The sequence below is a fragment of the Sus scrofa genome, chromosome 8 (assembly GCF_054392235.1).
Source record: "Sus scrofa isolate SSC_HxYL_T2T_F1_AM1 chromosome 8, Sscrofa_HxYL_maternal_Yorkshire_Landrace_v2.0, whole genome shotgun sequence".
Classification (NCBI taxonomy): Eukaryota; Metazoa; Chordata; class Mammalia; order Artiodactyla; family Suidae; genus Sus; species Sus scrofa.
Window position 1 is genome coordinate 142,442,195 of NC_139390.1, and position 16,526 is coordinate 142,458,720.

Below are 16,526 nucleotides of genomic sequence, written 5' to 3' on the forward strand. Positions count from 1 at the left end.
GGATTAAGTGGTAAGTGAAATAAATACTCAAAACAAATACTCAAAAGTTATTTAAATTGCTTGTAAACAATGACCAACGTTTAGCCTTAGTAATGGCAGTAGTATTTATAATTTTGGATACAGATATTGAGTTCCTTAGATGCGATTTAAAAAAAGCCCCAACGCATATTTTATTCACATTTCATCAGCTTTTCCATGAGTGTCTTTTTTTCTGTTCCAGGATTCAGTGCAAGACACCACATTTTATTAAGAATGCATTTCATTTTATCGAGTAATTGAATCATTCCCACATTTTATAATAATTTCTGATCGGTAGACATCCTGACCATTCTTGTGTGTATGTGATTATGTATTTTTTCCCTCCTCTGTGGCTTAAGAGAAAGACATGATCCACGGGATTTAGAGTCACATTGACTTGGATTTTAATCCAGATTTTTCCACTTGATTTTGGGGTGTTGGTCAAGTCACTAAATTCTCTAAATTTCAGCTTCTTCATCTGTGATATAGAAAAATAATAATGACAATAATGCCTCCCTCTCTCCATTGTAAGGACTAAATGCGAATATGCAATGAACGGTAGTAAAGATTGCTGGTATTTTATTAGTTACCACCTAATGAAGATACTAAAGAAAAGAGAATTATCTAGAGAGCAGATGGTCAGAGATGATTTTAAAACATGAGGGAGGAGGAATGGCACAAAAAACCGCAACTTGAAAAATCCACTAAAAAATAAGCAGCAATTGATAGTCGAGTAAAATTAAGAAGACTTTTCTGGTTCTTGCCAGCATATTTATATCAAAATGTGTAGCATGGGGCCAGTTTTGTTACTTGGCATGTTTCTGGCCGCTTGCAAAAAAAAAAAAAAAAAAAAATGTTCAGCAGCTGTTGCTCTGGGAGGCAGATGGATGGATGACATTTGCGAATATGGTATTTCTCAGATGGAGAAACTGAGGCAGCGCGTGGTGGATTGTTTTTCCTAGCCGTCCACGTCCACGTCCATGACACATCACATTTGAAACGAGAGGGAGAGTTGCTGAATACCGTCTGCCTTCCAGCGAGCCGCTGCAGGAAGCCATTGCCGGTGGATGAGATGGTGGAAGCAGGGAGATTTCTCCCCGGGAGGCCAGCGGAAGAGTCGTGCTTTTGTGTGTGGTACAGATGGCCAACTGGTTGTGCTTCTCAGGGCTCCCCTCCCCTGCAGCCACCCACCCTCAAGTGACAGCTTTTTGCATCTTCTTGTCTAATTAAACCACCCACAGAGAATGCCAGTTATATGCTTGTGTGACCCCTCTGAATATTAAGTAGCTTTTGTAATTAATTGTTTTTTGAAAGGCTTGATCCTCCATAATTAAAAAAAAGTCTTGGAGAATTAATAATAGGTTAGCACGATAGATGGACTGAAAACACCCCGAGCAACAACTTGGCCGTGAGGGAACAGCTTTGCATCCGATGTAGTGCTTCTCTTGCTCCGTCCGGGAGGGTCTGAATGCAGCCAGCCCCAGTGTCACGCTGTGTGTCTTCTTTTCTCTATATTCCCGTGCACCCAAGCGGAACCAATTGTTTCTGCTCCGGCTAAGATGTAAACATGCAGAAAGCTTAAATAACTTAGCGCCCAACAAGGCAGTCTGTGCCGTACACGAGACCATGCCATGAGCACCTGTCTGCCCCACATAGCCCTCTGAGTCGTGACTGTGAAGCCCTGTAGGAACTTGCGAGTCTTTGTGTGGTGGCGGCGACATGGCGGCCAGATGCTGGATGCGGGTAAGGTCTTGAAATCCAAGGCATGGAAGGAGCGCCTCTGAGCAGGGGTTCATGTTCTCCTACGGCGAGCTCGTGGGGTGGTTCCGAGCTGGCCCACCCCAGAGGACAGGCCAGTAGGGCACCACTGTCTTCATGCGGGGGCTGCTCTTTTGCCACTGAAGGTTGGGCAGCTGAGGAAGCAGGAGGCGTGCTGCTGGGGATATTCTGCCTCTGGGCCTGTGTTGTGTGATGCTACTCTTTTTTGGTTGAGGCTTTTTCATCAGCCCGTGGGGTCTACCTTGTTGGCTCTGCCAAAACGAAATAGTGCAGGTGTTTCGCCAGAAGCAGGTGGAGGAAGGCACAAGGGCAGAGTTGGGGGAGCAAACGTGGGGAAGGGTCCCGTTTATATGTAAAGGATCCTCCTACCCTTTCCTTTCACCAGGTCTCACGCTCCCTCCATCTTCCTTCTTTCCCTGTCCTTGTCCACTTGTCCTGATTTTGCGTTTTTGGATTAGTAGCTGACACTGGTATTGTTTTGCTTAGATTTCAGCTTTGAGAAGAGCAGGCTCATGCCTCAGCCTAATAGACTTTTCGATCTGGAAGGTATATTGGGGGTTCCGGACCCGCCATGGACGGTCCTGAATCGTAAAGATTCTGGGAGGATTCCAGGTTTCCTTCCAGGGGTCTAACTTTTTGTTGGATGAGCCCGAGTGCCGTCTTGCTGAGAAGCTTTGAGGTGAGGATGATGGTTCTGAAGATAGTTGCCATCATAATAATTAACATGCCTTGATGGATGCCCACCTATAAACTTTGTCTTTTGACATTTCAGTTATTTTTTTAAACAGGTAATACACCTGCAGGGTTCACAGTGCAGAGTGGTGCGAGCTGTTCAGGAAGAAATCCCCTCTCCCTTCCACAGAATTAACATCTTCCAAAGAAACAGTTAATAACTGTTATCCCTTTACTGTATATTCTTTCTGAGGTTTTTCTGCATAAATGAGAAAATAGGGATATAAACCTTTATATGCCCCTCCCCGCATTTCGTGGCCAAGTGGTAACACGTCATACATGGTTTTTCGCTTCCTGTGTTGTTTTTGCTTAATCCTCACGGCAGGGAGTTCCCGTCGTGGCGCAGTGGTTAACGAATCCGACTGGGAACCATGAGGTTGTGGGTTCGGTCCCTGCCCTTGCTCAGTGGGTTGACGATCCGGCGTTGCCGTGAGCTGTGGTGTAGGTTGCAGACGCGGCGCGGATCCCGCGTTGCTGTGGCTCTGGCGTAGGCTGGCAGCTACAGCTCCGATTCAACCCCTAGCCTGGGAACCTCCATATGCCGCGAGAGCGGCCCAAGAAATGGCAAAAAGACAAAAAAAAAAAAAAAAAAAAAAATCCTCACGGCAGCCCTAAGTGGAAGGAGCTGTTATTACCCCATTTACAATTAGAATTAAGCTCTAGCGGCGTAACATGCTCAGGGCAACTTCGCAGCGTGGAGGAGCTGGGGACCCTGACTGCCCAAGTCCATCGGCTGTGATCTCCGCCCCCAGGCGGTCCTGCCTCGCTGGGGCTGGCCAGACTCCCCCGGGTGCCTGTGGATTTGCCCAAGTTCCCCGGGGCTCAGTGCAGAGTTGGCTCCAGACCCCAGACTCCAGCCAACAATCAGGGAATGTGGCCAAACTTACTCAGTTCTGAATCAGTTGGCATTTCTTTTCTTTCCTTCCTTCTTTTTTTCTTTCTTTTTCGTGAAGTAATGATTTTTAAAGGTTGTGGTTAAATGCGCACCACCTAAAACCATCTTCACCACTGCTAAGTGTACAGCTCAGTGGCATTCGGTACATTCACCTTATCGTGAAACCAGTCCCCAGAACTGTTTTTATCTTCCTAAGCTGAAACCTCCTGAACCGTGTCTGTTAAACCCCAGGTCCGTTCCTCCAGCCCCTGGTAACCTCTGTTCCACTTTGGGTCTGCCTGCGTTTGACTGCTCTAGGACCTCATAGCGGTGAGATGATACTGGATTTGTCTTTTTGTGATAAGCTTCTTTCACTTAGCATAATGTCCTCATGTTTCATCCATGGTGCAGCCTGGGTCAGAACTCTTGCACTTTTGAAGGCAGAGTGACTTTGCATCGTATGTCTCTATAACATTTTGTTTATTCACCCACCCACTGGTGGGCCCCTGCGTCGTGCTTTTTGGCTGTGCTCTGTGAACGCAGGTGTTTCAGTTCTTTTGGATACAGAGCCCAAAGTGGAAGCAAAGTGGAATGGCTGGATCCCATCGTAGTTCTATTTTTAATTTCCTGCAGAACTGCCACGCTGTTTCGCAGCATACCCACACCGTTTTAATTCCTAGCAATGCCCAAGGCTTCAATTTCTCCACATCCTTGACGACGCTTGTTATTCTTGTCTGTTCTTTTTGTCTTTAGTAGTGACCATCGAAATGGGCGCGCCGGCATTTCTTTTATAACACACGTCTTAATTCTGGTATTGGGCCCACTTGCCAAAGAATTCAGCGTTCTCACCTCATGTCCCTCTTGCAGGAAGGGAGAAGCCAGTGGAGGCATGACCAGCCTGGAGCCAAGTGAGGCTGATGGCGCAGCTGAGTGCACCTGCTTAGACCCTCCACTCACTGGCTTCTTGGTGACCTGACTCTGCACATCCTTGTGGCTTGCGTCTTCTTGCTGGTTGTTCATCTGCAGGAAGAGTTTCTTGATCCCTTTGCCAAGAAGACAGAATGGGCTCCCAGGATGCAGTGGAAACTTTCCCTTCTCATAGGTAACTCACATCCTTTATCTGTCCTTCCTGGCTGGCTGCTCACTTTGTTCAAATAGGAGCCTTTTTAAATCTCATGACATTTTCTTTTTTCTCTTTTTTCTTTTTTTTCCCTCTATTTTTAGGGCCGCACCTGCAGCATATGGAGGTTCCCAGGCTCGGGGTTGAATTGGAGCTGTAGCTGCTGGCCACAGCCACAGCCACAGCGACACCAGATCCGAGTTGAGTCTGCACCCTGCACCACAGCTCATGGCTACACTGGATCCTTAACCCACGGAGCGAGGTCAGGGATTGAACTCGCATCCTCATGGATACGAGTCAGATTTGTTTCCACTGAGCCACGACAGGAACTCCTAAATCTAGTCACATTTTGGTTCAATAAGCCAAGTCGCTCTAGACATCCGCCTTGCACCATACATTGTCCTTTATTTTCTCTTCCCCAGGAAGAAGATGGGAAGGTTTCTCTCCCACAGTGTGACAGGCGAGGCGCATCGTATCTCAGGCCGACTCCTCGGGAAAGTGACTCAGTCGGACACTTTGGGTGAGCCGTTGTTTTCCCGTCTCTTAGCCTTGGGCTCTCTGAGGTGTTGCTTGGGACTGTTTAGGTGGCTTCAACCTCTCACGGCCCAGCCGTGAGGACCAGAGTGAGGTATTTGTCTGTGTTCCCAGCTGCGTCCCCCACATCAATCCGAGGCTTGGCTGCCCCCAGGAAGGGGGCGGAGTGCCTTCCTTTGTGGTGTGTTCCATTCGTAACCTATCTTCTGTACCGCCCTGAATATAGCCGTTTTAAAAAGTGGCACTTTTTCTAAAGACAAAAGCAAGTACATGTTTAAAGCAGAAAACTCAGAAAAGGAGGAAAACCACGCCGCTGTGAGTGCCGTAGTGCGTACGATCACAACACAAGTGATGTTTCCTGGCTTGCTTGTTTGCTTGAAAGGCAGCGTAATTCCTCTACACTAACAGATATTCTTCTGCCATATGTTTTAGTGATAGGCTTCATGGCGTAATGTGGATGTTCTGTGTTTAGAAAGTCATTTATTCCAGCCTTTTGGGATGGGCCACGATGGCGGATGATAGAAGAAGGGAAGGTGCGTACCTGTGCGACTGGGGCGCCGTGCTGCACAGCAGAAATTGGCACCACATTGTAAATCAGCTATACCTCAATGAAAAAGTCCTTTATCTCTGAAAATCTAGATAATATCCTCTTTTGGCTAACAGCTTTGATGAGCATCTTGGTACATGTACTTGTGAAAATTCTGTTATTTTTAAATGCAATTTTTGGAAAGCTGTACAGGAAGATCTCTTTTATTACAGGTGACCCTGGCTCCACAGGGAAGTGGGTTGACAGTGTAGGGATAAGTGTTGATAAAAAGGAATGGAAAGGGAGTGCCTCCCTTTGGAATTGGGACAAAAAGCTTCTGGGCACTGGCACCATCTCCAGGGAACTCAGAACAAACTCAACACCACCGTTGTTTGGCCAATTTAATTCAATACCGAGATCTAAGATGTTTAATATGCTCCTTTTCCTACCTCCCTGCTGTTTGTGGTCCTGTTTAGTGGAACCTGTGGCAATTTCTCTCTAACAAATCAAGCCAAGGGCCACACCCTCTGAAGGAAGATCTGTGCCTTCGTTTGATTGTTTTGTGAGCTGTTAGATGATCATAGGGGTGCCCTTCCTGAAGTCGCCTGGATTTTCCCAGGACATTCCTTTAGTTCTTATTGCACAGACAAAGAGCATTTTATTGTTGGTATTCTCATTGCTATTCTGGGCGTATCCTCTCCTTTGGTGATTTACTGCAGACAGTCCTGGCTTTTTTTTTTTTTTTTTTTTTTTTGCCTCAACACATTCCTGGAGGCTGAGTCCTCAAGCAGATTTAAAAAAAAAAAAATCAAATTTTCTGATGATAATAACACCACAATGGAAAGCCTGCATGTTCCTACCACTTACCTTAGAATCAATAAAATGTCATTAGGACAAAGAAACATCTTACTGTAATTTTTCTCAATCTCCTTTAGAGTATCAGAGACACGCAAGTGCTTCCACTCATTCAGATCATACAAAGTGAGCCTAAATGGATGGCATGTATTGTCTATTCCAAGGAACCCACCTGTGCTTAGAAGATGGGAAGAAGTATAAACAGAGACTCTCGGGACACAGGTCCACAGCATGATAAACTCAGCCCACGTTCAGATCTTTAGAAACCCGAGGAGGGTCTATCCTGCCTCGTTTGGCGGGTAAGGAAAGTGGGTCCCCCAGCGTTAAGTGACTTGCTGAAGTCACCCTGCTGACATGAACTCAACGTGTAATTATGACAGTTTTGCCTCCTTTCTGAGATGTAGGTAGACCCTGTGATGTGCTTCTCAGAATCTCTCTTCAGAACTGAAGCTCTTACTATCCCAGCTACTAGGAGGATTGGCCGTGGACCAGCTCCTAGCTGAGTCTCTCTCTCCGGGGGCTTGCTCTTGGCTGCAGAAAGCCTCCTTACCCAAGGGCAGCTCCCATCTGATGATGGGGGTGTCTGGTTGATGCAGATGTATAGTGGCCTGGCCCCTTCAGTCCCAACTGAGACAACTCTGAAGGGCCAGTGGGACCGCTGAAGCCTGTGCAGTTCCTGAGCTGGGGCCCAGTTTCTCCTGCCAGTGCTGCTTCCTTCTCTTCCCTCCAGGTGCTGCTCTGGAGGGTGCTTTGTAATAAGAAATACCCTGCATGCAGGCTCCGATTCACAGTGTGCTTCTCAGGGAACCAAACTGTGACGTGAAACACACCTTTGGGGGGTATTTTGAGTCATTGAGTATTTGTTAAAAAATGTGTATTATGAAGTTTTAACTGATGTCTTATTTTTTCACATTTTTGTAAATTTTCTTAGTAAATACAGGTATTCAAAGTGGCTCCGTTAACTCAAGTGGCTCTATTTGTGTGTGTGTAAATATATACACACACGCAAATGCATTGTATTAGTAATTGTTTATAATAGATATTGTATGCTAATACACATTTCTAGTAATGTTTCAGCATCTCAGTGAGGATTTGAATTTGCAAAAGATGTCTTTTTTAAATTGAAATACAGTCGATATACAATATTGTGTTAGCTTCAGGTAAACAGCAAGGTGATTCAGTTATATGTATATTTTTTCTCAGATTATTTTCCGTTGTAGGTTATTATAAGATATTGAATATAGTTCCTCGTGCTATACAGGAAATTTGTATCTCTTTTATGTAGAATGGTTTGTATATGTTAATCCCATACTCCTAATGTATCCCTCCTCCTCACCTTTCTCCTTTGGTAGCCGTAAGTTTGTTTGCTATGTCTGTGAGTCTGTTTCCGTTTTGTATATAGAGACATTCGCATTCTTTTTTAGATTTCACATATGAGTAATATCATATATTTTTCTTTCTCTGTCTGACTTACTTCACTAAGTATGGTCTCTAGGCCTATCCATGGTGCTGCAAATAGCGAGATTTCACTCTTCTTTATGGTTGAGCGATAGTCCCCACTTTCTTCAGCTAACTGAATGCTGATGGGCACTTGGGTTGCTTCCATGTCTTGGCTCTTGTAAACAGTGTCTTTTGGAATTAGAGCTTTCATGTCTAGGTATTTATCCAGGGGTAGGATTAGTAGGTCATACAGTAGCTCTATTCTTAGTTTTTAAGGAACCATCATCCTCTCCTCCGTAGTGGAGGCACCAATTTCTCACCCTCAGAATAGGAGAGCTCCTGCCCCTTCCACCCCCCCCCGCCCCCCCCCGTCACCCTCTCCAGCATTTATTTGTAGGCTTTTCGATGGGGGTCGCTCTGACTGTGTGAGGTGATGCGTCATTGTGGTTTTGATGTTCATTTCTCTAACAGTTAGTGAGGTTGAGCATCGTTTCATGTGTCCATTGGCCATCTGAATGTCTTCTTTGGAGAAATGTCTGTTTAGGTCTTCTGCTCATGTGTTAATTGGGTTGTTTGTTTTTTCAATATTGAATTGTGTAAGCTGTTTGTATATTTTATGTATGAACACCTCGTCAATCACATTATTTGCAAATATTCTCTCCTATTCCATAGGTTGTCTTGGAAAAGACATATCTTACTAATTTTTTTCATTCCTTTCTCACTCAGCAAATTCACAGTCTTACTGAAGGGAGATGAAAATTCCTCAAGCTTTGCATTTGGGAAGAAGAGGTGGATGTTTGGTGGGAATAAAGAGATGAAAGATATTTATGAGATGATTTTATAGAAATTAAATATAAGGATTAAAGAAATAAAAACACCCCTGATGTGATAGATATCCATATATCTATTACACAGTATAATATGTGTCACTAAAGTATCATGTTTAATCTTTTAAAATATGAAATAAAAAGGTACAGAATAGGATTTTCTCTTAACAGAGCCCCTCATCCTGTCTCCTCTCAGTGCTTGGCGAATCACCAGCCTCGCAGCAGCCGATCTTTGACCCCTAAACCACCACCCAGGTAAACGTGGCCCCGGAGCATCACGTGAGCAGGGGCGATGAAGTGAGTGTTGAAAGCAGGACCCGTCTTCGTCTTCCCCGTGGGCAGCGCGCCCCGTGGTCGAGTCAGGAAAGTGCAGGTGGAAACCTAGGCTGTGCTGTTCCCTTTGGGAAATCGTTCTTCTTGTCCCCAAAAGGCTCCCCTCGAGTCTGTAGAGGGTGGACAGCTTGTGTAAAAGGGTTTGGAACTCATGGTGATTTCGTAAATAACCCTCGTTTCCCAAACGAGTTTCTCCTCTTCCTCCCCGTTTCTGTAAACTTACTGCCTCGTCACGTGGGGCCTGGGCATCTTCCTCGAATTCTCCTCTTCGGACACATGCAGCGGCTTTAGCCTTCTAGAGAACCCTTCGGATCCATCCCTTCCTCTTTAAGCTTGCTTCTCCAGACCTTCTTTGGAATCGCATCAATTCGGGGTTGGGCCGCTGGAGAACTCTCCTTCCACGTCTTCAACTTTGCTCCCCTGCGCCTCCCGCCACCTCAGAAGCAAAACTCACGTCACCGCAAGCCGGGTCTTCCTAAAATGTGAATCCGGCGTGTCATTCTTTTGTTTGTTTTTACGTTAAGTATCTCTTTAAAATTTTTTTTTATTGGGGTGTAGTTGATTTACAACACTGCGTTGGGTTCAGGAAGAGCAGAGTGAATCAGCCAAACGTACGCGTGTCTCCATTCTTTTTTGGTTGTCACAGACTATCGAGTAGGTTGTCCTGTGCTCTGCAGTAGGTTCTCATAACCCCCGCGTTTTGGATGGTGGTGTGTGTGTGTTGATCCCACCCTCCCCGTTTATCCCTGCGCGCTGTGGTTTCCCCTTTGGTAACCCGTAGTTTGGTTTCAAAATCTATGAGTTTGTTTCTGTTTTATAAATAATTTTTATGTCGTTTTTGTTGGAGTCCACATATAAATGATATACATGTATGTATCTTTCTTTGTCTGACTTCACTTAGTATGAGAATCTCTAGGTCCATCCATGTTGCTGCAAAGGGCATTATTTCATTCTTTTTTACGGCCAAGTAATACACATATACACCCCTTTTTCTTTATCCATTCCTCTGTCAATGGACATTTAGCATTTAGGTCGCTTCCATGCCTTGGCTGTTGTAAATAGTGCGGCAATGGCATGTCGGCAATGGCATGTCATTCTTACAAAGGAAAAAAATCCTTAGAAATTCTGCACCATTCAGTAAATTCCATAAATAATAATTTGATAAGTAAATTCCAGCTGCTCTGTGAAGCACTGAAGCCTCGCCATCCTGGCCTCTGGCCTTCAGCTTCAAGGAGCACCCTCTGGGCTCCACTCTTCCTGGTCCAGTGATGGTCAACGGACTGGATGCCTCCACCCCAAATATTTCCCACTTCCATGACTTCAGCCACGCCTCTTCCTTCTCTTAAACGAGATCAGTCCTTGCTCTGTTGCTTCGGGTGGTGAACTCTCGCTCATCCTTCAAGACTCAACATTGGCGTCTTCTCTTTGAGGACGTCTTCCACGATTTCCTCCACCAGAGCTTCCTGTCTATTTTGAGGTTGCCCCCCTGCTCCGGTGTAAACTCCAAATCCTGTGAAGTGGCATCCCAGCCTCGAACGCAGTACCAGCACCTGGTAAATGCTTATACATGTTTGAGGGCCAGATCCGTGCATCTGGGACAGAGGTTGAATTTCGAAACACCAGGTGGGTGGCCAGACCTAGCGGAGTGTAGATGACAAGTTGCTGGATGGGGCGTCCGTGGGATGAGCCTTTCCTTTAGCGGGAGGCAGAAGGTGGCACCAGGTATGTTTTGGGTCTTTGCCAAGTCTCTGAGAGCTTCTTGGGCCCGCCCAGGCTGGTCGCCGGAGCTGGGAGGGATACTGTGAACTTGGTGTCATCGGGCGAGTGGAAGGTGCAGGTGAAGGCGGGACACGGAACGAGGTGTGGCTGAGCACCGCAGAAGCGCCCCGGAGCGCTGGCGCGGTCTGGCTCGGGAGGGATCGACCGGCTGCCGTTTTCTTCCTCCTCCTCCTCGTCGTCTTCCCCTTCCTTTCACACTCTTCTCTTTCCTTTACTTCCCTTTGCATTTCTCTTTTTTCATCTTCCTCTTCCTCTTTCCTTTAGTTTTGGCAGACACATTACGTTTTGTATCCCAAATAACCATTTACTAGTAGCGGTATAGAGAAAAAAGGGTAGAAGTGCAAAATAAACTTGGGTTTAAAAGGAGGGTTGAAATTAAAGAGATGACAAGTAAAGTGGTTCATTCATTAAGCTGTATAGTCACGGGCTTTAAAATCAACTGTAAATCAAGCCCTTGCCTCATGTGAGGCAGACTCTGCCTTGGTGCATAAATCTAGTGACATTATCGCTGCTCACGTAAAGCGCGAGTTCAAGATGCTGGATTATGAGCCCAAGCAGGAAAATGTATAGTGTTAGGTGATATGGCTCCATGCTTCATCTCCCTCGGCCCCTGTCAGTCATGCATGAGATGTTGAGTTTCTTTGGTCATGTACGGATCAGAATTTGCATAAAGTATTTATGACTTCTTGGGAATAGTTTGTAAAGCTAAAGCCTAATGCTAAATTTCAGAGCATTTGTATCAGGTAAAACCACCACTGCTAGAAGAAAACCACAGCAGAATTTTCCTGCTGTTGAATTTATGGTGTTCTTGCTTGGAGGATTTATTTTCTGTGTTTAGTTTAAAATATGTGCACCAGCCAGGGCATCACTTCTGCCTCTTTAGTCATGGTTTCTGCTACCATGAACCTTTGACCTGCATTAGAATAACCCGAGGGGCTTGCTTTGGTGCAGATTCGTGGACGCTCCTGCTGAAATCTGCAAATCAGAGAACCAGAGAGTGGGTGCTGGGGCTCTCCGGTTTGTGTTCAAGCCGTCAGGGCCGTTTCCTGTGCACGCCACACAGAACGTGCTGATTGGGCATCGTGCAAGTGATGCTCAGTGTCCGGCTGGCATAGACCGAAGTGATGAAACATCACGTCAGCTCCAATCATGTTGAATGGAAAGTGTGGCTTGTTGGCAGAAACTGTTGCATCGGAGTCACAGATTATCGCTGGTACCATTCATGCCGTATAGATGCCAAAGCTGGGGACCTAGCAATAGCCATAGGCTCCTGGGTGGCCATGGGAAGCCATTCCCTGCTGAGATGATAAAGCCATGGCTTGAACAGTGCCCATGACCCCGGAAGGGCCCCTGCCGGAGGGTCTTAACCACAATTGTATTTGGCTGCCTCACTCATGCGTGGAAGGTTTTTTTATAGAGTCGAATCCTGACCTTGACCGAAACTGCACAGGGAAGCAGTCTGTTTTGTAGGCTATGAATTGCATCCAAGCCACAGCCAAATTTATCTGCTGCTCAGTACAGCTCCTGAGCCTTCATCTAGCTTGCCCTTCTGGCACTGCAGGGAAGCAGGTCTGCAGTAAAGCTTCAGGGCCAGGTGCATGGGCACCCGGCCTGGCGTATCTGAGCGCATGGAGCAGAACGTCACATGATCCCTCTCGGTGGCATTCAGCCCATTCGATGATATCCTGGAAGTATTTAAACATATTTTCCTGCTCTCATCCAGGAAAATGAGTTCAAGTTCTCTCTCCTAAAAACCTAGAGCATCACTATATCTTTCTGTCTCCATCACTGTAATTCCTAATAAAGTTTGTCATTGAAAACGTGCCCCCGTTATACTCAGTGGAAGCATTACTGTCCGCAGTATTCACGCATGACATCTTGGAGAAGGACATTGCATTTGTTCTAAGAATTTTTCAGGCTGCCCTGTCATCAGGGAGTGTGTGGACTTAACACTGCTAATTCTAAACATAGTAGCTTCCCTGTTTTTGTGGGAAAAAGAGACATTAAAGCAGACTTATTCTATAGCTAATTCTTGATGATACTTGCTGAAAAACCATTACCTGTAATTTGAAATTCTGAAAAGCTTTAAAAATCCCAATTTCCCCCCCCCCCATAAGTTTGGTACAGATTATTTGGTGGAAATGCTGGATCTAAGCTGTAATGAGTTAACTTCTAATCTTTGTTTAACCCATTTAATGTGGATTCTTATGTATTTTGCTGCAGAACTATTCATAGAAGCTGCTGCCCAGATCCTGTTTAGTGTGTTACCTAAAGTACGGTTGCAGCATAAAATCTGAAAAATTCTGAAATCTGAAATGCATTTAGCCTCAAGGGGTTCAGATAAGGGAACGTAAACCTCTTCTCAGGAAGAGAAGGGAGGGGTGTGGAGAACACAATAATGGAGGAGCGCAGCGGTCCTTAAATGTGCCTTCCCCTCCGTGGATGCCCTGAGAGAAGATCACACGTCTCCTTCTGTGGAACTCACGCAGGCCCACATGCTTGATTTTCTCTGGCAAATAAAACGTGAGCAGAAGAGAAGAGGCATTTCCAGGCACAGCTTGAAGAGCCAACCTGTAGCTCTCCATTCTCTCTCTTCCCTTGCCATAGCTCGGCAATGTTCCAGATGAAGCTGGGGTCCCTCGGCTTGGATCCCCAGTAATCCTGGCATGGAGCTGCGGCCGATCTGCGCTGGAGAGGTCGTGAGAATGAGAAAGAAACCTCTGTTGCTGAAGCCTCTGCAGTCTCACTGGTGTCTTCGCCGACCTGCAAAATCAGCGCCCTCTGGGAAGGAGCTGTCCATTCATGGACCGTCTGTGGCTGCTGACACAGTTACGACCAGTGGTCAGTGTCCTCCGGGGCTGCAGTCCCGCTGTACAGAAACACAGTCAAGACGTCAGGCCGCAGTGCGCTGTCTCCTCCATCCCAGAGCTGGCTTTCGTGTCTGGGCCCAAACACGTGCTTGGGTATTAATGCACGTTTTTTCTTACTTCATTGGATTTAACAAATTGCCCAATTCCTGCATGTTAAAATAAACACTACAGAGGTTTATAAAGAAAAACTTCATTCTTTCTTCCTCTCTCTCCTTCCAATGGTGTGTATCCTTCTGTAGCTTTTTATGTGCCAGGCATATATAGAGACAGATACATAGGTCATTTTTAATATTATCCTACCATGAACATGACTCTGCCAAGTCATCTGTGCAATTCACTTATTAGCCCTAACTAGACAATTAATTCTTTTCGACAGTGATAGCTCCTTTTACTGAGTGTGTACCATGGCCAAATCACTCTTGTAAACGCTGTGTGGATCCTGTGACATAGGTGCTGTTACAGTATTTTCCGTCCAGGAAAACTGAGGCCCGGATAAACAAACAGAGTCGTTTGTGAGAGTAACGCAGATTGGGACGCGTTGGGGTGAGCAAACCAGGCAGGCTGACGCTGCACTCCATGCTTTACCCCCCAAGCTTCTGTCCTTGCATAATGTCCAGGAATGAGTGGACTCTCATTTGCTCCAGCATTTCCCTGTTGATGGACTTGGAGGTGATTTCCTTTCTTTCCTCTTTGTATTTTGCTACGCCAATAATGGCGAAATAAATAACTCTGAAATACACACTGATACTCTTTCTTTTTTCCTGTTGAAAGAGCCCCGTGTTAATTTCTTCCTGTGCCCAATTTGGGGGAACACCACCAAGACAGGCACTCTCCGTCCTGATTAGGCAGGAGGTCCTGGTTATCATAATCAGATTCCAATGCCAGTGAGAAATTCTTGCTTCACCAGCTCCCCTGAACCCTCCGCATATCTCTCTAGTCCAGGGCAGAGTGGAGAGGCCCGCTGAGGTCGATGCACCTTACATTTAGAAACAGGAGGAAGTGAACTGGAAGGGATTCTCTTCTCCTAGATGTGTCAGATGCAATCACACAGCTTAGACTTACGAAGCGGAGTGAAATATTTGTCTTGATTGCTCACTGATTAAGAATACACTCTAATGCACAATCTTGACAGACATCTAGGGCAGCTGCCCTTACTTTAAGAATCTGGGTCAGGGGTGTCCAACTTCTTCTGTTTCAGCAGTCTCATTTCATTAAAGGATTATGCAAGGAAACCTCAGTTGGGTTTGTGCAGTTGGTTGCTTCATCTTCGGTGTTTACTATTGCAGGAGCCAGTGTTATTGTCTGTCGATTTGTAACGTCTTCTTTGTTGTCGTCTGGTATGGAGTTTGGAAAAGCAATTAGCTGGCAATCTTATGGAAGGTGAACACACCACATGAAGAGTGGACATATAATTTCACACTAATAGAAGATACTTGGGATAAGATGTTAGACAAAACTCCACGTGTTGGAGATGCCTAAAAATGGGGTTTTGCAAAAACCCGAAAGTTATTTAAATGAAAATGGTTACAAATCTCGAGGTAGGTTTTAACATTTAATCTTGAAGCACTGCAGGGTTTATCAATAGATTGCAACAATGGGCTATTACAGGAAAATTGGACAGTAAAACATTTGGTTATTTTAAGTTAAATTGTCCGGTGAAATGCAGAAGGAAAAGTCATGGCGTAAATTGGGAGATCTTATGTTTGCGGCTGGATGGTGTATTTTCGTATGGGGTAGGGGTGGGTAAGCATGTGATCTCCTTAAAAAATGTTTTTTAGTATAGCATAGGCTTTAAAGTAACCAGTTAATCTATGTTTCAAAGAAGTGCATTCCAAAATCTTAAAAATTGGTGACTGCATATGTAAGAACTGCTGCTTTCAAGAGCAAAACATCCCGTCATCTCTGCCCTGAAATGCCAACGTGTCTTTCTCGCCTCAGCAGCCGTCTCTGTTTCTGTTCATTTACGGACATTTAAATCGAAAGCCTCACCCTTAAGCGTGTGTGATGCTGGCCTTAAACCCCCCCCCCCCTTTTTAAGGGCCGCATTGCGGCATATGGAGGTTCCCAGGCTAGGGGTCTGATCGGAGCTGTAGCTGCCGGCCTGCACCACAGCCACAGCAACACGAGACCCGAGCCACGTCTTCGACCTACACCAAGAGCACACGGCACGGCAACGCCGGATCCTTAACCCACTGAGTGAGGCCAGGGATCAAACCCACGTCCTCACTGATGCTAGCTAGTCATGCTCGTTAACCGCTGAGCCATGACGGGAACTCCATCAATGAATTCTTTACTCCGTTTATGCAGGGATGGGAAATCTTACAGATACTTTGACCGACACACATGATTCCGGAGGGCGGCTATGCTCACCACTCTACCACCCAGGCACACAGCCCACGTTATCTTGAATACCACCATTTTCACCAGCCAGGGCCTGTTTCTACATCCACGGTGCTGAGATGCTGCTGATTTCACCACAGGAACTCTCTTTCTGAAATTCTTGATACTCACTAGCAAAGGCGCAGGTGAGGACCGAGAAACCAATACCCGAAGTCTCTCTGGTGTCTGGGATTTCACACCATGAATGTGGGTTCCTGATTCAGACAACTGGCTGCCCCGGGGTAAAAGCTGAAACCACCTAACACATGATCTATGCTGAGGATTTTTAAGCAAATCGTGGGAGTTCCCGTTGTGGCTCAGTGGAAAGGAATCCTACTAGAATCCATGAGGATGTGGGTTTGATCCCTCGCCCTGCTCAGTGGGTTAAGGATCCAGCGTTGCTGGGACTGTGGTGTAGGCTGGCAGCTGCAGCTCCGATTCCACCCTAGCCTGGGCACTT

At 45.9% G+C, this 16,526-nt stretch overlaps 1 protein-coding gene across 6 annotated transcripts in view; it reads left to right on the forward strand.

Moving 5' to 3' along the window:
* Positions 1 to 16,526, forward strand: part of RASGEF1B (RasGEF domain family member 1B) — a 699,288-nt gene that overhangs the window by 120,136 nt on the left and 562,626 nt on the right. For all 6 annotated transcript variants that reach the window (XM_084970673.1, XM_084970680.1, XM_084970675.1 and 3 more), the window contains 2 exons: positions 4,271 to 4,505; positions 4,946 to 5,043. The gene's annotated coding sequence lies outside the window, so the exon portion shown is untranslated. The remainder of the gene's footprint in view (positions 1 to 4,270; positions 4,506 to 4,945; positions 5,044 to 16,526) is intronic.